Raw genomic sequence first — 22,520 nt, forward strand, 5'->3', positions numbered from 1 at the left:
GGTAGTAAGAGTCAAAATAACACACAAAAATGTCAACTCTTCCAGTGAGTTAATAATAAAATAAAAGGTAAATTTCAAATAAAACCCACAGGACTGTGTTTTTTTTTTTTGGGTCAAAATAAGTATTGAGGTTTCACACTTTTAATAAAACAAAGACCTTTTAAATTTATGCTATTAAAACCACCTTTAACGACCTGAAAATGAAAATTTTTAAGAATTAAAGTTGTTCAATATCATATTTGCTATGAAACTACATTTTCGATTTTCGAAAATCATCTTTTTTGGAACTTTTCTTCTCTAAACATTAACTTTCTCTCTCTTTACCAAACATCATCTAAATAATCTCAAAATAAAACGTTGAAAAATTAAAGTTGCTTAGAATATTAGTAGTTCTTAAAATATATCATTTTTGAAGTCGTCAATGGTGATTTTAATAGTATCAATAAAAAAAGTCATTATTTTGCTAAAGTTGAAAACCCCAGTCCTTACTTTAAAAAATATAAACTACAATCCTTTATCTGAAAATTAATAAAACCAGAGGGGTTTTATTTAAAATTTATTCTAAAATAAAAATATAATCAATTAAGAGAAATCTAACCTAATACAGTAGAACCTCTATATAGGAATACTCTATATTAGAATAACCTCCCAATTGTTATACAAAAGTTTGGTCCCAAGTGCTGAGAGTCTTTGTTATACCAACCTCTATCTAGGAATAACCTCCCAATTGTTATACAAATAGTCCGGTCCCAAGTATATTCCTATATAGAGATTTTACTGTAAATGGTAGTATAGCTCTAATCGAGCTGATGACCTGTTTATATTTTGTTGGATAAAAATTTGTGAGTTCGAGTTCAATATTTTATTCACAAGTTTGTTAACGAATTTTTTTTTTTTTTTTTTTTTGATAAAATGCCATATATCATTCCATTAGCTTAATAATACAAATACAGCACGAAAAAAAGAGGAATAAAACCTCCATCCCATACAGGCAAAGACCCACAAAGGGAAGAGAAGACTACAACGAGCAATACATAGACTACAAAGAGCAATAAAAGACTACAAAGAGCACTAAAAACAGAAAAAATACAAATACAACAAACATAGAAGTCATATCCTTCTCATAAGTCGAATCCCGTTGAAAAACCGTTGTAATCCATACTCCATCCTCTAGGCTCTTCCGGACGTTCGGATCTAAGTCCTTTCTGTTTGTGCATCCACGCAGATCTATAGATCTACGGACAAGATAAACCTTTTCCGCTCTTGCAAAGACCGAAAAAAGAATAAAAGAAAGAAATATAGCTCACAAGAGTAGATCTGACGGAAAAAGAAGTTCAAGAAGGGATAAAGACTTCAAACTAACAAGAAAGGAAAACAAACTAACACTATAGAAAAAATAAAACACAGGAGAGGAGGAAGAAGGAAGACAAGCTTCCTTCTTCCTTCTCAACTATATAGAAGTAACCTTGAAACTTTGTTGTTAGATCTGTGCAAAAACGAATATTTGCCAAGAAAAAGGAAATGAAAGAGGGGTCGGATGCAGGGACAAAAGGGAAGAAGGGCGGTGGGGGGTTTACAGGAAGGACTAGAGAGAAGGAAAGAGAATAGTTAGTACATCATTGTTTTAATTGCATTTCTTCTCTAAGAAAAGTTAGGTTTGTTAACGAATTGATTGATGATTTTTCTTTGCAAACAGTTTATTATATAAACTTCCTTCATATAAACAAATTTAATATAATACGTATGAAATTTGAAATGGATTAAAGCTTTTTTGACCTTCCGATTTATTCAAAATATTGGTTTTTGGTCCATTATTTATTATTTGGTAACATTTGTTCCTTGAATTATTCATAATATTAGTATTTGCCCCCTGACCTATTATTTAGTAATATTTGTCCCGAGGTAAATTACATACGTGGTGTAAAACCTTTACCTATTTTCACACTTTGGTGTATAATAAAAAATTTGTCACACTAAACTGTAAAACATTTTAGTGACATCCTATTAAAATATACAGCCGTTAATTTTGACTGGTCAAAACTTGGTCAATGCGCCATCTCATCACTTTTAACCTCCTAACAAATAAAAATGGATCTCACCTAATATTAAATGACTAATTTACCCTTAATTATATTTCATTGAATTTAAAAATATTACTATCCAATTCTATTATTTATTTATTTTAAAGAAATATCTAACTCTATTATTAAATCATACTAAAATGTGAATTTTTTTTAGGAACAAGATAAATAAAATACTAGTATTTTATAATGATGTTTGAATTTAGTTCAATTTATCAAGGTTAAAAATAAAATTAATTTTAGTTGTTAATATTAAAGATAAAATTATATTATTTTAAATATTATAGATAAAATTAACTGTCAATGTTAGAAGATATTTTTTCCCTTTATCCCGTTACTAATATTGTACTCCCTCCGTTTCATATTATATGTCTTTTTAGAGAGTTGTATTGAAATTAAGGATTTTTCAAAAAAGACATTGTTACCCCTTATTTATTGATTCTAATATTTATTTATTCTATAATAAGTCTATAATTCTAATTAATTTCTATAAACTCGTGTTTTAGAACAGAAAAAAATAATTTAACATGTACTGTTTATATAAAATGAGTGACATGTAATATAAAATAAAAAATAATTTCTAGAAAGACTTGCAAGAACGTTATTTTGAGTCCATTTTGATTAATGTGCTTATTGGACTAATAAATTGGACTTTGAAAAAGTTTAATCTCCAAACACATAGACTTTGTTTGGACCATTCACACAGCCAAGCTTCGCGTACCTTCCAAATATTTTTCTGTTATGCATTTATTAACTTATTAAATTTAATATTTATCCAGAATTCAAATTATGAAGATGACAATACAATTTTAATTAAAATACTTAGGTTAGGTCCGTTTGTTTCACGTGTGTTCCTAGTTATTGTTTGTTATTGTTATTAGTTATTTGTTGTTATTGATAAATAGTAGATATTAGTTATATTAAAAACAGATGTTTTGAATTTTTACCAAACACTTTTTGTTTCATATTTAGACCCTGATTGACAATTAGTTGTTAGCTGATAGTTAACTGATAAAAATTAGCTGGTTGCAAATAGTTGTTTGTGTAAAATTATAAATAAAGACATGGTAACATATTTATTTGGGATTAAAGAGTATTAACTAAGGGTAAAAATGTCCATAAAAATTAGCTTTTTCAAAATTAGCTTTTTGGACCTAATAAACTCTTTCAAACCTCACTTCATCAAACACTATTATTAGAGGTTTGACTAATCAAAACCTCTAAAGTAACTCAAACTTCTAATTTTACTCTAAAAAATTCTTTACCAAACAGGGCCTTCAACTTAAAGATAAAAACAGTTTAAAAAAATGAAAATAAAGGAGCACTTAATTGGATAGCTTTCTCAAAATATATATACACAACTCAAATTTGAATTAGCCTGGATTATTATCATTTGATACTAGATGATTTAAAACAAAAATGAATTTAATATTTAAGAAACAACTACTGAAAACTATTATTGAGGAAAAATTAAGTAATATCCATCAGCTATATAATAATAATAAGGGTTGAGGTGCAAAAATACCCTTAATATTTTGGGATATGAGCAATTTTATCCCTAACGTCTAAAATGGTGCAATTTTACCCCTAACGTTGATAAATTGGGTCAATTTGAGAAATAATTCATCAAACTGTCTTCTCGGTCATGAATCTTATCATCTACACTTCACACATGCGTTATTTTATCAGTAACAAATCACAAACATATGTTGGGATGTGAAAAAAATAAGAAAAAAATATTAAAAATATACTGTCTTTTGTACGAATTAAACAAAAAAACTCAAAAAATTCACCGAATTTATAAATATTAATCTCTAATTTTATTATTAAATTATAAAAAAATATTATATCTTTTTTTAGAACAAATTGATATGCAATTGTTGCAAAATAAAGAAACAAAATGACTGTATTTTATAATAGTGTCTGAAATTGATCTAATTTATCAACGTTAGGGATAAAATTGCTCTTGGATATAAATATTGAAGGACCCAAAAGACGGGTTACCAATAACAACAATCAAATACGCGGAATACCAATAACAACAGCACAAGGATCAATCTAACAAACAATCAACCAAAGCATAACCCAAGTCCAAATCAAAAATAGCAACTATAACCACAAGAATGGAAATCCAAAACCATAATCAACAACACAAGATTTATACGTGGAAAACCTCTTCGGTGTGAAGAGTAAAAACCACGGGACGTTTGAGGAGTCCACCCTACTTCTCTTATTATGATAAAATTGAGGGCAAAACAAACCCAACAAAGTCTTACAAAAGGTTTATAACCCACCAATAATCATGAAACAATAAGAGATTTCAAGAAGTAGACAAATACCAAGAAAGAGAAGAAAACAGTCTACAATCTGCCCCAACTCCGAACAGATCTTCCCGACTTCCGAACGGCAATCCCAACGGTCCGAACATGGAACAATATGTCTAGAAGCTCCTGTCCAAAAATCGTGACGATCCGACGGTTCAATCTCCGGGAATCGACAAAAATGTGAACTGACCTAAAGAGAGAAAGGCCAAATCCGAAAATCTCTTTTGTGTGTGTCTTTTCTTCTTCCTTCACTTATCTCAATAAATGATAATTAATTCACTTAAATACATATTAACCTAGCTTCTCAAAGAAGCCAAAATTAATATTAAATGGACCTTAAATATGGGCGGGACCCATAACAATCTCCCCCTCCAGCCCATCGCGGAGAGAAGAAAAACTCAAATTCTTCAACGTTTGAATCTCATCCCGGAAAGCTTATTACAAAGCTCAAGCTTGCTTCCGGGAACCACCTTGGTTAACATGTCTGCTGCATTTTTATCTGTGTGGACTTTCTTTAACAACAATTCTTTCTCTTCAATCACATTCCGCAACCAATGATATCTGATATCAATGTGCTTGGTACGAGCATGATACATGGCATTCTTGCTCAAGTCCATAGCACTCTGACTGTCACAGAATGTCACATACTCACATTGCTTCAAACCCAACTCTTGAAGGAACCTCTTCAACCAAATCATCTCTTTACATGCTTCCACAGCTGCTATATACTCTGCCTCAGTAGTAGACAATGCTACACACTTTTGTAGCTTGGATTGCCATGAAATGGCTCCCCCTGAAAATGTAAACACATAACCTGAGGTAGACTTTCTATTATCAAGATCACCAGCCATGTCTGCATCTGTATATCCCTCAAGAATCGGTTTGCCACCTCCATAACACAAACTCAATTTGGAAGTACCACGCAAATATCTGAAAATCCACTTAACAGCTTCCCAATGAACCTTACCCGGATTGGATAAGTATCTACTCACCAAACCAACAGCCTGTGCAATATCTGGTCTAGTACAAACCATAGCATACATCAAAGAACCAACAGCAGATGAATAAGGAACAGAAGACATACTTGCTTTTTCTTCACCTGACTTAGGACAAGCTTTATTACTCAACTTGAAATGAGCGGCTAAAGGTGTATTAACAGGCTTGGCATTCTTCATATTGAACCTTTCAAGCACACGTTCAATATACTTTTCTTGAGATAACCACAATTTTCCACATTTCTTATCACGAGCTATCTCCATTCCTAAGATCTGCTTAGCTGTACCCAAGTCTTTCATGTCAAATGACTTGGACAAATCCTTCTTCAAGTTGGAAATCATCTCTGCATCTTGTCCAACTATCAACATATCATCCACATATAAAAGAAGGATAATGAAGTTACCTCCAGGGAAATTTCTAAAATACACACAAGGATCTGCTGAAGTTCTATTGTAACCATTCTTTGTCATAAAAGAATCAAACTTCCGATACCATTGCCTTGGTGCCTGTTTGAGCCCATAAAGACTCTTCTTCAACTTGCAAACAAGCTTTTCTTTTCCCTTCTCTTCAAACCCTTCAGGTTGCTCCATATATATCTCCTCATGCAAATCACCATGTAAGAAAGCAGTTTTCACATCAAGCTGCTCCAACTCCAAATCAAGACTTGCAGCTAAACCTAAAATGGTTCTTATAGATGTCATCTTGACAACAGGAGAGAAGATCTCATCAAAATCAATGCCCTTCTTCTGATTGCAACCCTTTACCACCAATCTGGCTTTGCGCTTCACTATCTTGTCACCATCTTTCTTGTTCTTGAAAACCCATCTGTTTTTCAAGACCTTCTTGCCTTTAGAAGGCTTCACAAGCACATATGTCTCATTCTTTTTCAAGGAATCCATCTCTTCCTTCATAGCATCAAGCCAAAGATTTTTGTCTTTACTAGACAACACTTCTTCAAAGTTCTCTGGCTCCCCCTCATCAGTGACAAGAATAAACTTTGAGCTTGGATATTTTGTAGAAGGTTTTCTTTCTCTAGTTGACCTTCGAACCGGTGCTTCTTCCACCAAAGGAGCTGGCTACTCCCCCTGCTCATGAACATCATCTACATCATTCTGATCATCATGTGGAACATCATCAAATTCTGGTACACCATCACCATCATTATCAAATTCTGGTGCATCATCATCTTCATTTGGTTGTACCTCATTAGCACCATCAAATGTTGCTTCAACATTCTCATCTGTTGGCTGCTCAACAGGAATAGGAATAGAAACAGAAGACACATCAGTAGTATCAAAAGACAACATAGGAGTAGAAATGTACCTTGTACTTAGAAGTTCTGAGCCCATCTCGTGCTCAAAGAATACTACATCTCTGCTTCTCACTACCTTCTTCTTCTCTGGATCATAGAGTCTAAAACCATACTCCTCATCACCATAGCCAACAAATACACAAGGATTAGTCTTGGAATCAAGCTTTGATCTCTGTTCTTTCGGCACATGCATGTATGCCTTGCATCCAAAGACTCTCAAATGTGAATAAGTAGGATCTCTACCCTTCCATACTCTCTCGGGTATCTCAAGGCCAAGAGGAATTGATGGTGAACGATTGATCAAGTACACTGAAGTATTAACAGCTTCAGCCCAAAATGTCTTTGGAAGATTGGACATTCTAAGCATACATCTCACTTTCTCCACAATTGTTCTGTTCATTCTCTCTGCTAAACCATTGTGTTGAGGGGTGCCAGGCATAGTTTTTACATGTCTAATTCCATGGTGTGAGCAATAATTCTCAAATTATTTAGAAGTGTACTCACCACCATTGTCAGATCGAAGACACTTCAATTTTCTTTCTGTCTCCCTTTCTACCATGACGTGAAACTTCTTGAAAGTTTCAAACACTTCACTCTTTGTCTTCAACATGTAAACCCAAGTTCTCCGAGTAGCATCATCAATAAAAGTGAGAAAATATTTACTGCCACCAAGAGACTCCACCTCTAAAGGACCACAGACATCGGAGTGTATCAACTCCAACTTTCCTTCCTTCTTTGTAGACTTCTTAGAAAAGGAAGCTCTATGTTGCTTTCCTGCTAAGCAATAATCACAAGGGTCAAAAGAAACAGATTTATCAACAGGAATAAGAGATTTACCTGCCAAAAGTTTTAACCCTTTATCTGTCATGTGTCCCAATCTTCTATGCCACAAATTAGGAGAGTTCTTTTCTTCAACTGCATTTAGCTCACCAGAACATACATTCAAGTATGTTTTATACAAAGAACAACACAAATCACCTCGAGCAACTGTCAATGAACCCTTGGACAATCTCCATTTGCCATCTCCAAAGGTATGTCTGAATCCTTCTAGATCAAGAACATTTGCAGACAACAAGTTAAGGCGTATATCGGGAATATGGCGCACATTCTTCAATATAAGCATGCACCCAACACTTGTCTTCACCCGAATATCACCCATGCCAACAATGCTTGCCGAACTCTGATTTCCCATCTTGACACTACCAAAATCTCCTGCTTTGTAGTTCAAGAAGTATTCCCTTTTAGGAACACAATGATAGGAAGCTCCTGTATCAACAAGCCACTCTGTGCCTGAACCATCAACATGATGACACTCACTAGTTGCACAAATCAAAGAAACACCATCATCACTTTTAGAAGTGACAGCTGCAGTATTTTTGTCATCTCCCTCCTTCTGAGAATCTTGCTTCTTGCCTTGTTCTCTTTTCCAACGGTAGCAATATTTCTTTATGTGACCCGGTTTGTTGCAGTGATGACATACCATAGGCTCTTTCCCATCTCTGGACTTAGACCTACCTCTTGAGTTACCACACCTCTTTGGACCTCTACTCTTGCCTCTACCTCTGTTCTCAACAACAAGAGCTTGTGAATTATCAACTCCCATCTCCTTTCTTCTTATCTCTTCATTAAACATACTCTCTTTAATCACATCCAAAGAAAGTACACCATCTGGAGCAGAGTTACTAATAGTCACAATAAGAGTTTCCCAACTATCTGGCAATGAACTCAATAGAAATAAAGCCTACAACTCATCATCAAGAATAATCTTCATAGTGGTAAGTTTGTTGATTATATCTTGAAAATCACTAAGATGCTCAGAAACTGACTTCCCACTTTTCAACTTCAAATTAACAAGCCTCTTAATCAAAGAAGCCTTATTATGAGCAGTCTTTCTTTCATAAAGACCTTCTAATTTCTTCCACAAATCATATGGGTCAGACTCTTGAGAAACATGGTTGAAAATGCTAATATCAACCCAAGTCGTTCTTTTCAACTTTTCCCATTCTCTATCTTCCAATGTTTCTGGTTTGACTGGTTTGGACAAACTACCATCCTCTTTGGTTTCTGCATCAATTGAGTCATACAAATCTTTGCAAAATAACAAATCTTCCATCATAGGTCTCCATATAGAATAATTGGTTGATGTCAATTTAACCATGGAACTATTACTTCTATTAGACACCATAACTAACTTCAAAATTAACCTTGCTCTGATACCAATTGAAGGACCCAAAAGACGGGTTACCAATAACAACAATCAAATACGCGGAATACCAATAACAACACCACAAGGATCAATCTAACAAACAATCAACCAAAGCACAACCCAAGTCCAAATCAAAAATAGCAACTATAACCACAAGAATGGAAATCCAAAACCACAATCAACAACACAAGATTTATACGTGGAAAACCTCTTCGGTGTGAAGAGTAAAAACCATGGGACGTTTGAGGAGTCCACCCTACTTCTCTTATTATGATAAAATTGAGGGCAAAACAAACCCAACAAAGTCTTACAAAAGGTTTATAACCCACCAATAATCATGAAACAATAAGAGATTTCAAGAAGTAGACAAATACCAAGAAAGAGAAGAAAACAGTCTACAATCTGCCCCAACTCCGAACAGACCTTCCCGACCTCTGAACGGCAATCCCAACGGTCAGAACATGGAACAATATGTCTAGAAGCTCCTGTCCAAAAATCGTGACGATCCGACGGTTCAATCTCCGGGAATCGACAAACACGTGAACTGATCTAAAGAGAGAAAGGCCAAATCCGAAAATCTCTTTTGTGTGTGTCTTTTCTTCTTCCTTCACTTATCTCAATAAATGACAATTAATTCACTTAAATACATATTAACCTAGCTTCTCAAAGAAGCCAAAATTAATATTAAATGGACCTTAAATATGGGCGGGACCCATAACAAATATTAGGGGTAAAATTGCACCATTTTAAACGTTAGGGGTAAAATTGCTTCTGACCCAAAACGTTAGGGATATTTTTACACCTTAACCCTAATAATAATAACAACCAGTTAATGGTAACAATAACAACCATAACAATTAAACTAAATAAATCCTAAAATTTAAATGTTATAACTTCGTGGTTTTAAGATTTTTACCACTAAATTCAACCTTGATTAGTAATTTTTTAATAATTATTATTGATATCATGCGAATATAAACTTGCCATGTGGTATTTAAGAGACTCGATTGAACAATACGGTTTCGAATTAGAGACCTCGATTTGAGAAGTCTCAAAAAATCATGTCAACGATCCATCTGTTAGATCAATCACGTCTAGTGGGCTTCAGGAATATCGGACTCCGATATCCGAACGCATGTTCACTTATCAATAGGTGACATGTAGTAGACTTGCTCTTAAACTTGTAATTGTCTCTTACAGCTCGTTCACATTATAAATAGAGTAAGCGTAGCTGAAGGAACATTTACTTTATTCATTATGTGTACATTACAGTTTTTATCTACTGTTGTGTTCATTCTCAAGTCTCACCTTAAACTGACTTAAGCATCAGAGTGGGTTAGTCGGACAACGGCCCCTTTGACTTGTTTTTGTCCAATTGCAGGTTTTCAACTAGACTTTCAGAAGTCATCCACATCAAATTGGTGCATTAAGCGTGGAACAAACACAACAATGACTCACTTAAATAGTTCCATCCAACTTCCATCTTCTAGTACACCCATGTGTTTGGAGTCCAGACTGCGGCGAAAGAAGATGCATGACGAAATTTTCAGGACGATCATGACTTAGCTCTGGAAACGGCGGAGGACACCGAGGCTCTGGACGCCCATCAGAAAAAGCTCTTAGGCACAATCTCTCGATGTCTGGCAGAAAACCTAGGATTTATCCACGATGTTATTAGTGTTATGCGGCAGGAATATGTCATCCACATGCCTGAAGTGAAAAAAAAGTTGGAGATAGGTAAAAAGACTATCAAGTATATGAATAAACTTAAGAATGCCAACTGCTCAACCGGAAACCACACTGTCTGAAGCTTCCATCGTCAGCCAGATGGGTCACCAAGAGATTGAGTAAAGGATTCATGTGTCTATTAAAAGGGAAAAGAAGACTCCCCAATATGAGCTGCAAATCTCGAACTCTCCCTATGCGGTAGGTAAATAACGCCAACGAGCAGTCTCCCAAAACATATACCAGAGTTTGAGGCAATCCAAAAAGAATTAGATAAATTGAAAAGCACAATCGCTGAGGCATCAGAACGGGTTAGCCGAACAATGGCCCCATTTAACCTTGTTTTGTCCAATTGCAGGTTTCCAATTGAATTTTCGGGATTCGGTCACATCCATTATTTTATTTTTGTTAAAATGGAGGGGTTAAAACCCTAAAGGAAAAAAAGAGAAAAAAAACAAAGAGTCGAAATAAAAGACTAATTTCTAACAAGTCGTGGGAGAGTAAACTCGCTCAAATCCTCAAAGAGGATGTCCTGGATGCCTGCAGGAGGTACACCAAACTCGTGATGACCCAAAGGAACAGATCATGTGAAATTTTCCATCCAGTCGGTAACTCTATTCCCCTCTCGATAAGAGTGGATAAACCGAATAACCCAATTATATTGTTGCAAAAGTTTCTTACAACATTCAATGATCGAATGATACATGTGAGAAGAGAGCTCATGGGTCTGAACAAGATTCCGGACCACCTTAAAATCCAACTCCACCATCACTTGATGACCCTGCCTCCAAGCGAATACCAAACCATAAAAAATTCCCCAAAGCTCCGACAACACAGTCGTGTAGCTACCAAGATTACAAGTAAAACCACCTAACTAGACACCATGTTCATCCCGAATCAAGCCACCCGCATCCGAGAGCTCTGGATTGCCTTTGCTCACACTATCGCTGTAACGTCCGTGTCTAAAATTCTTCGATATAAATTTTAGAGGTAATTAATTACGAATTTAAATATATTAATGGGTTTAATTTCAGGTGTTTAAGTGTAAATTAAAAGTTTTGGGTAAATTTTAAAAGAAATTATAAATTAGGAGTATCTTAACTAATCTTTTTTTTAATTGTATTGGTGATTACGTTTTAACTTATTAAAATAATAATAATAATAATAAAACAAGTTAAATTTTAATAAAATATATATTTATATATTAATGTCCCAAATCAACAAGTATTTGTTTTGAAAGAGTATTAGTGTTATATATTTGACATGTGTACTTCTAAATGACATGTGTGTGTGTTTTATATTATATTGTATTGTGTTTTTTTATGACATGTGGTCACATATTTACAATATAAATAGAATTGGGTGAGTGGATCTCGAGGGAGGAGAAAAAAAAATTAGAAAAAAAGGGTAACTTTTATGTAATAAAAACGATTTTGAATATATAAATACAAAAAATGAATTATCCTTCTCAACATATGGTTTTCTTAGGATTTCTATATACAAAAATTTGTATGGATTTCATAAAAAGAAAAACTATTTTAGTTTGGTTTTCTAGTGAAAAAGGTTTTATATTCTTATTGAGTTTTTTTAAAAAATATATATATATATTTGCATCTACTTATAAAAGGGTTTATTACATGGGATTTGTTAATTGTTTAGTTGTTTTATTTCTTTTGAATTTGAAGTAATAAAAAAGAGAGATGATTTTGTTCTGTTTCGGATCAGCCGTCAATGGATCACACCGACGAATTTCCGGTGACCGACGACGATATCTTAGATTTAAATTATTTTAAAAAATGGTAAAAATGGTCTGAGTATGATTTTGTAATTTGTATAATTTTGGTACTGGTAGTTTCGTCAATTTTAACAGTTTTAGATTTATCATTAATAATTTATCGCATGTGGATTACTAATAAAAATATACATTTTAAACTAGTCGTCCTTTAGATTTGTTCAAGTGAAATTTCGGTATTTCTAGTCTTTTAACAGCGTCGCGAGTTTAAAGGTATAACTGGTCTAAATCAACTACGTCGGTTCAAAATTACCATCTCATTGACCGAAAATAATTCAATAAGAATATTTCGATTATTTTAAATTCTATCAATAGAATATATTTTATGAAACTTTAATAGTTATAATTAAAATACTTTAAAAATGGAAGGACTAATACTGATATTTGCCAAGTAGAGTCGGTATAAAGTCGAATATAAAATTAGTACCAAAGTTTGAATATAAAATTAGTACAAGTAGATTTATGATCCGTAACGAGTTTAATTGAACCTTCGGTCAGAACTAACGATACCGTTTAGTATTATACGTGTATATGAATTACTAATAAAATATAAATTTGAGACTAGTTGTCCTTTAAATTTATCGAAGTGAAATTCCGTATTAAGATTTTTAGCCGTGTAACGAGTTTAAAAGTATAATCGGTCCAAAATAATTGAGTCGGTTTAGAATTTATATCTCAGTGACCGAAAATAATCCAATAAGAATATTTTAATTATTTTAAATTCTATAATAAATATGTTAAGCATTTTAATTTTTAGAGTTCAAATGAGTTATAAATTAAAAAGGGATTCATACCGATATTTGCCAATCAAAGTCCTAATATAAAGGTTAGTACAATACTTCGAATATAAAAATCTATACGGATAAACTTCTAGCAGTGTTACGAGTCTAACTGAACCTTCGGTTAGAATTAACGATACAAGTTTAGTATTACAGATTATAATTTCAGTGACGAACATAAATAGTCTAATAGAAACGTTTGGTTTAAAAGTTAATTTTATATAATAGTTCGGTTTAAAAGTTAATTTTATATAATAATTAAGTGACGTTAATTTATCGAATTAAAATACCTTGAAAATAGAAGGACTAATATAAGTATTTATCCATAGAGTCGGTGTAAAGTAGAATATAAAATTTGTATAAGAATTTGAATATAAAATTTGCACGAATAGACTTATTCCGGTGACCGATAAAGTTAATTCTCATAAAAATATTCGGTTTTAGTTTAAAATTATTTATATCATATTTAAGTGATTTTGAATATTTTTGGTTTTAATTGTTTATTAAAATATTTGAATACTCTCGATTTTGATTGGAGAATAATTATTTGAAGAATGATTATTATGATTGTGATTGGATCGAGCAAATGATTTCAATGATTTTATGCGAATTGTTTTTGGACTGAGAAAGCTGATTCAGTTGTTGTTAATATTTATATGATTTGGATCGAAATCCAAATATGAATTTTTATGTTGAGATATTTGAAAGATATATAAAATGGTTTTATCCATTTAGGATTGCCCGGGTAGGAGTTGTAAGTTGTAAGACCATACCTAAGGGCGGTATGGCCAGAGTGCACGGCTGGTAGTCCTAACGTTAGGCAAGGCGAGATATAAATGAGATATCTCGATTATTGATATGATTGATGTTATGATAAGCTACACGGGTGGAATTCGAGGATGGACACGCAATCAAATTTTGTATTACGTTTTGAAAATGCTTGATGATTTGACATATAATTTTACGTTTGTTTAATTATGAATTTGGTTTGATAAAGCCTCGGTTTGATAAAACGTTGTTCGATTTGATTCGTTTTGATAAAACGTTGTTCGATTTGATTCGTTTTGAAAAAAAGTTGTTCGATTGGATTCGTTAAAACGTTATTCGATTTGATTCATTTTGATAAAATGATTTATATATATTAAATTATATAGTAATAAAGTGAAATATATACTTAAGTTATTAGCGTGTCAATCAACGTGTTAATAAGTTAAAATGAGTTCATAAGTTAAGAGAACTACCTAATTAAAAAGAACTACCTAAATTAGGTAGAACTACGTGGCTTTGATTCCCGGTTTAAATATTAAAAGACATTCGGGATACGTAGGAAGCTTGATAGAATTATCAAGTCCAAGCCAAATAATTAAATAAAACTTTAGGTAGTCCAAATAAATTTTTATCTAATAGAAAATCGGTTCGGCTGTCAGGATATTAGAAGTTGGTTGCCCTGTTTTCCGTTCATACCCGATGCCGTTTAGGGTCGGATGTGACAATCGCAATTAACCTTAACCCACGAGGCTTCAGGAGGCAACCACCCTACCCGAATTTCCCGATATATACTTGGTAATCCCAAAACACGTTTCCCAAGTAAACGCTCATACTCTAAAGCTTGCTCAATGAGAAAATATCATTTACCGCCATCACTCAACGCTCCATGCTAAAAAAATGACCAAGTTCCTCCACCGCCATAACCACCAAGAAATAACTGACAGGCTATCGTGGTTAAATTACCCTGAAGCCATTAACGGAGATCCCCCGCATAGAATTGATCACGGAAGTGTACGAGGATAAAATCATTCCAAATGGAAGAACAGACGGGCAATCCTGAAGGAGGTGCAACGATGACTCAAATCTACCACACATTTTGCAAGCAGCAGGTGCAACGATGACTCAAATCTACCACACATTTTGCAAGCAGTAGTATTACACAAATGACGCATCATTTTGTTCTCATTAGAGAGAATTTTAACATGAAACACCAGCCAGATAAAAAACGGATGTGTTTCGAGACCCTAAGACGCTAAATCATATTCCAGTCAAAAGCAGTGAGGGGAGGAGTGGCAGCCGTTAAGTAGTCTCATTAACGAGAAGTCCATGGACCGATTTAACACTAAATATGCCTGAACTAGACGGACACCTGAACCGGGAGTCAGGTCCTCCATCCTGGCTCATGATGAACCACATTCATTATTATTAATACTAGATTGAGTGCGGTTTTATTGCTCTTTGTAGTCTTATTATTGTGTTTTGTAGTCTGTTTTTTTCCCTTTGTGGATGTAGCCTATATGAGTGGGAGGTTTTATTCCTCTTCATTCTCGTGATATATTTGTATTGTTAAATTAATGAAATGATAGGACTTTATATATATATATATATATATAAAAATACTAGATTGAGTGCTATTTGTAGTTGTAACATCCAAATTAAGTTTTTAATACTATAATTTAAAACAAAATTATTTAATATGATTTGTGTAGACGAAACATGAGTAGACAATAAATAAATACTATGTGATATATTATGTTTCAAAAATAAATAAATAAATAAGTGATAAATTAGAGTAGAAGCAAATGGCAGACATGCTAAAGTCCATCTTTAATTAAGCATGTGGAAAGCTATTAATGCTCAGCCTGCAACACCATAATTAATTTCCTAATCTATGTCTAATCTACTCTCTTAATTTTAATTATGTTGCACATTAATACTACAATCACATGTTTATTATTTAATGGTTTATTTTTAAAAGAAATTAGAGGAATACTATGCATCTTAATAACAATTTAGGGATAAAAATTAAAATTCAAAAATATTTATATGTTACTAACGTAGGAGCAATTTTATTTTTAATGTTATAAATGAATGAATCGACAAACTAGCCAATTCCTGACGTTCTTAATGAAATTCTTTTTTCAGTTGATTTCGTTATTCCACTCTATATATATACATCATGTTATCACTTATGTGTAAAGAATTAATTAAGATACATTGTGCGAGTTTTATTTTCGTTTGATTCTTATGATATGTTATGCACGTGTTAGACGCAAAATAAAAAGTTATAAGAATCTAAATATTCATCAAGCATACTTTCGTTCTTCTTATGGTTCAATTATAGTTGATTATAAAAGTCTTATTTCTAGTATCAATGATATTTCTATAATTTATAAGTCGTTCTGCGAATGAAGTGGCTCATGATTTAGCTAGATCTTCTCATTCCTTGTCAGAACTTGTGGAGTGAGATACTGTCCCTCCAGATTTTATTTTACATTTCTTGTATGTTGATTCTGATTAATGAAACATATTTTTCTTCAAAAAAAATCTAAATATTATATTGAGTTTAAATGGGTTTTATCCAATCTTGTTGAAACTAAATCGAGCATCAAATCAGATTTATAGTTGACTTATGAGTCATTTAGTTCAATGAAATGACTCGGGTTGATCAGACCAAATAACGTAATAACTAAATAATATATATATAATTTAAAATTATAAACCAACTATCCACCATTTGACAATTTTTTTCTAACGGTAACCTAATGAGCTCCATGAATTCATCACCACCATGTTTGAATATGATTACAATAATATTCGCATCAAACTATTAGTATTTTAAAGTTAACCTTTTTTTTATTGTTTAAATAGAAATAAAAAGTTAGTAAATTATGAAAGTAACGGGAGTTAAAATCCTAAGTTTTTCAAAAGCAATGATTTTATTTTTTAATTTTTTTAATAATTATTTTTTATTTAAAATAAAAATTGGGGTCACTTCGGCCCCGATTGGACCGTCGGATTTCAAATTGATCCTAATTCTTATTGGGTTCTTGAAAATTAAAAAAATACAGGATAACACAAATTGGAGCCTAATCGGTTCTTGGTTCACTTGGCCAATCCAGTCCGGATGTAACAATATTAGTTCTATTCCCAAACCAATCCTAATCGGTTCTTGTTTGGTTAACATGTTGCTTTGTTGTTTGCTGTTGTTGATAGATAGTAGATATTAGTTGATATTTTTTATTAAAAGCAATTGTTTCAAAATTTTACTAAACACTTTTTATCTCCCGTTTAGAATTAAAAATCAAAAAGATAGTTCCGAAAAATGAAAACAAATAGATATTTAATTTATTAAAATTAGATTTTTAATTTTACAATTTATGATATTAAACAAAAATCATACAAAGGTGACCATCAGAATTTGGTGAAATGAAAAATCAGATTGTTTCATAGATCTAACATCATGTGGGCACAACCAATAATGATTCTTTTTAGTACCACTAATTTTTTTTATTTCTTTTTCAAAAATTAAAAATATCTATAATAAGAGATTTTTTAAAGAATAAGATATTAATTTTCATAAAATTTTCAATTTTAATATAATATTAGTGTAAATGTATATATAACTAATGCAAGATTGTAACAAAAAAAAAATGCTAGTCGGACAGATAGGATTTTCGAGGATCAATCGGGAATTAATCAGAATTAATTTGAGATTTATCGGATTTTATTTGTTATTTATTAATAAACAAATTGTTATATAAATTTAATTAAAATATGTATTATATTATCTAAAATAATAATATAAAATTATTTAACATAAAAAAATACGTGTATTCGTAACATATATTCTTTAAAAAGGTGCCAACATCAATGTTTCAACAATAATATTGTTGAAATAACTCAAATAAATCAAATATAATGTTCACAAGTAATATAATTCACCAAAAGCTCTAAAATAATGTCATTAAAGTCTTAAACTATATAATCAAAACAAATAGAAAACAAAATTAAAATCAAAATATCTGAAAATAATAAACACAATTTACAAATAACCGTGTGATAATGTTTAAAAGTAAATTATAATAAAACAAAAAAAATTATTATTGTTCATCGTCAAAAAAAATCGGGACGAATTCTCGATTTTAAACACCTAAATAAAACCTAAGCGATTCGAATGGTCTTATTTTTTAAAACTGATATAATGAGAATATTAAAAATATTTTTTACACTATTTTTTAATTTAGCACTGCATTTTGTGCAAGCAAATTTTAAAAAGTTAATTATTAATTTGTCAGCATGCTATATAGGTACCTGAGTACCTCGTTACTTTCTAGGTTGGACTTAAAAAAAATTAAATTATATAATTGATTTTTATTTTTTATTTTGGATTTGTTTATGATAATTAGATAATAAGGGAGTTAATTTATAAAATAAATAAATATAAGAATAAAATTAACTCATTTCTCTTTGACTTTTAATACCGTTAGTCAATGTGGTCTGTGTTTGCTAACGGAATAAAGCTCAATGTACCAGTTTGTAAATTTTTAAACCACAAGAATGCCGATAGAAAACAGATGTATCCACTAATTAATTTGGAAAAATTAATTAATATGAATATAAGTAGTACCAAATATTATTCACATCAATGTCATAATTAGCTAGTTGGATGCAGATCCAGAATTTATTTTATAATAAATTTCCAACACAATTTAAGAAAGATTCTTTATATTTTATAACATAACTACTTGATTTATGCCTTTCCTTATCATTATCAATTCCACTCATTTATATTCCAAAATTGAGTAAAAAGAAAAAGACTATAAAATATTATTGAATTAATATAGGCTATTCGTACTAAATCTTTCAAGAATCTTCGAAAATTTATTTTCGATAGAATTTAATTTAATTAATTTCAATTTGTTAATTTTTCAAAATAATATAATAATAAAGGTAATTAATTTATTAATCCCTATATTTTGAAAAAACACACTGTTTAGTCTCTGTATTTTTAAAAACACATTGTAAAGTCCCTAAAGTTTTTCTCGATGAACTGTTTAGTCCCTAACGTTTTTCTCGGTGAACTGTTTAGTCTCTGCCGTTAGACTCTCATGAAGATTCTATTAGTCAATTTGGATTTGCGTTTTTCTTTTCCTTTATTTTCATTTCCTTTAAACTCTAATGCATTTGAAACCAACATTGAGTGTTCTTCTTCTTGATTTTCTTCTTAATCGTTCAAATTCATAAGCATTGGGTTTGTTTTTTTCTTGTTCTCCATACAAATAGCTTCTTCTTCTAAATTGGATTTCTTCTTCTGAAGTTTGAAGGTAAATAGTAAAGGGTAATTTAGTCATTTCTGAAGTCATAAACGGTAAAAAATCTAACAAACAGACGGAATGACTAAATAGTTCACTGATAAAAAGGTTAGGGACCTTACCATGTGTTTTTGAAAATACAGGGACTAAACAGTGTGTTTTGTCAAAATAAATGGACTGATAAATTAATTACCCTAATAATAATAACAAGAAAAGAAATATATTCTCTCATATTTAACATATAATCAAAGCTGCTGTAATAATATGACGTCGTAATGAGCCTACGAAACAATATGTATGTTAGATGGGGTCAGCATCCGATAAATCTACTCCGATGTCCAAGTCAGCTTGTGATTTTGGACTGAATGGAAGAATAAAAACATATTTAGAGATAATAATTAACGTACCGAACCTTGTATCAATATCTGTCTATTTATAGTGTTTATTTAGATTTAGAGTTTGTCACCTCTTTAGGAATCTTTATGGAGTTAGGATTTCTTGTCCTTTAAGGAGTCTGAATTGTAAAAGAAGTCATTTGTTACATAAGATTCCAGAAGATTTTTTGCATTCGAAGGTTAGAATCCCGCTAGCTGTTTTGGGCTTGAGCCGCCATAAATGTGTTTGGGTTGTCATTATGGATCATGAGCCGTTATAGATGCGCTTGGTCTTTATCACTTGGACTTGGACCGCATATTTCATACATGTTTTAGATTTTAAAGAGGATGATGGTGATGTCATGCATGATATCAAAGCTCAATCCTTACTTCAAACTACTATTACAAAAATTAATTAATCAAATATTAGCTTAATATATCATTTGCTCCCTTAACTTATCCAAAAAACTTGATTAGACCTTTGAACTTTCAAAGTATTCTGATAACCCCCTCAACTTGCATCAAATATTCAGTTTGTCCCTTAAACTTGTGCAAAATATAATAAATTGATCACTCGGTTGCACAAAAAAAGTAAGTTAAATACAAAAGATGCATTGCACGAGTTTAAAAAAAGTAAAAACGACCAAAATCAAGATACAGTTATAATATTAGAGAAGATAAGTTTTATGGTTGAACAAATAATAACTTCATTTTTAATCTATTTTTTTTAGTTATGTAATAACATTCTAAAATGCGTGGAATATATATTCCGTATTTAACTTACTTTTTTTCGACCGAATGATCAATTGATTATATTTTACATAAATTTATGGACTAACAAAATATTTTATGCAAGTTGAAGGGACTATTAGAATACTTTAAAAGTTCAAGGGTATCAAAATTCTAATTTTACCAAAAACCTCTATTTGTCAAACAGTCCGAAGAAAGATCTTAGAAGAGGTTGTATATTAGAAGTATAGATTTTGCTACACTGAATCAATGGAGCCGAAAAAGGACAAGTCTGATAAGTTTCATTTCAATTTTCAACCCGACCCTACCACCTCTATCATAACACTCATAGCACACAATCGCCGCTCATGTACCCCACTTTCATGTGCCTTTTTGATCGTACGGTTTCATTAAAGATCCAACGGTCATAATTTGTCCGTGATATCATTTATGTCAAACATCAGTGCAATTAGTTTTACTGGTTAACCTACCAGCATTCTGAAATTTTGATGTCTTCAATTTTTATTGACTAAATGTCTGTTTTACTTTTTTGTAATTTTTTTTTTCACTTTTATATTCAAAATGATATTAGGTAGATTAAAAATTATTATTCCATAAAAAAAATCATTAATAATAATTAGTTTGAAAAACTAATTACGTATATAGTAACATTTATCGGTTACCAGTTGATGTAGTTGAATCCTTAGAGTTCACGTTGTTAGAGATAATGTGCATATTATCTCTGTAAATAGATTATTATCCAGTTAGAGATAATGTTCCTATTATCTCTGTAAATAGATTCTTATCTTAATCTCCGACACATGTGTTAATCTGTAATTGCACAGAAGTAAAGTTAAAAAGGGACTCTTATCCAGCGAATCTGTTCCGATGCCTATGTCAGTTTATGAAAGAATTGGACGATGATCAGAACCAGTAAATGAAAGTTGTAATGTCGAGCTATAGAAAACGGTTGAGTTAAGGATTGAGGTGGACCACGTGTCTTTTGTTGATAGAAGACGTGTGTCCAGATACCCGGCCTGATATCCCTTGAACCCAAATATCGGGACATGATATCCCTTAAACCCACTAGACCCGTGATTCTCGGAATAAGACTCGACTATGGATGCGATTGGATCCTTAAATGAGTCTAGCGTGACTTTCCGAGTCAAGCTTCCTGATATGTTGTCGTATCATTCATTTTAGATTATCAGATATATATCTATTTGTGTATGGAGTGACGATTCTTATTCCCATTCTTATTGTTTCTACAGTAATCACAAACTGATCGTTTTCGACTATAAGTATAATGAAAAATAAATTTGGAAACAAAATGAAACATATACTCATATTGTTTAATGTCATATATTAGAAGAGAAATCACTGATAGTTTTAGTATAAATTTATTAGAGATGGTTTTCATGACTTGAAAGGGCAATGATTGTTTTATAGATTAAATATAAGTTAAATATATGAATTTTTTATAGATTAAATATAAGTTAAATATGTGAATTTTAACATATACAAGAAACATTTGTTAATAATAATGTTGTCAGAGTTGAACCGAACATCAAATCAGATTTATAGTTAAGCCATTAGTCATTTGGTTCAATTAAATAACTTGAATTGGTCGGACCGAATGTTGTAATGAGCAATATATATATATATATATAGTTAATTTAAAATTATAAGCTAGCTACATCACTTGAAAACTGATTTTTTTTAACTTTATCTTAATAAGCTCTATAGATTTGTCACCACCATATTTCAATCCGATTATAACAATTCTCACGTCAAATTATTAGTATTTCAAAGTTAATTTTTCATTGTTTAGTTAAAAAAATTAGTCAATTATAAAAATAATGAAACTTAAGATACAAAGTTTTTTTAAAAGTGATATATATTTTTTAATTATTAAAAAATAAAATAAAAAATCGAGGTTACTATGACTTCCGATTGAACCGCCATATCCCGAATTGTTAAAAATTAAAAAACCCGATGATATATTTGTATTCATATAGTTTTCTAGATTCTTCTTTCAAGCGGTCTGAGATAAGAACAACAACAGGTCAGAGAGGAGCGGACGTCCGACAAACCCGCTCCGATACTTAAATTAGCAAGG

Source organism: Euphorbia lathyris, chromosome 9 (genome assembly GCF_963576675.1).
Source record: "Euphorbia lathyris chromosome 9, ddEupLath1.1, whole genome shotgun sequence".
In the NCBI taxonomy this organism is placed as follows: Eukaryota; Viridiplantae; Streptophyta; class Magnoliopsida; order Malpighiales; family Euphorbiaceae; genus Euphorbia; species Euphorbia lathyris.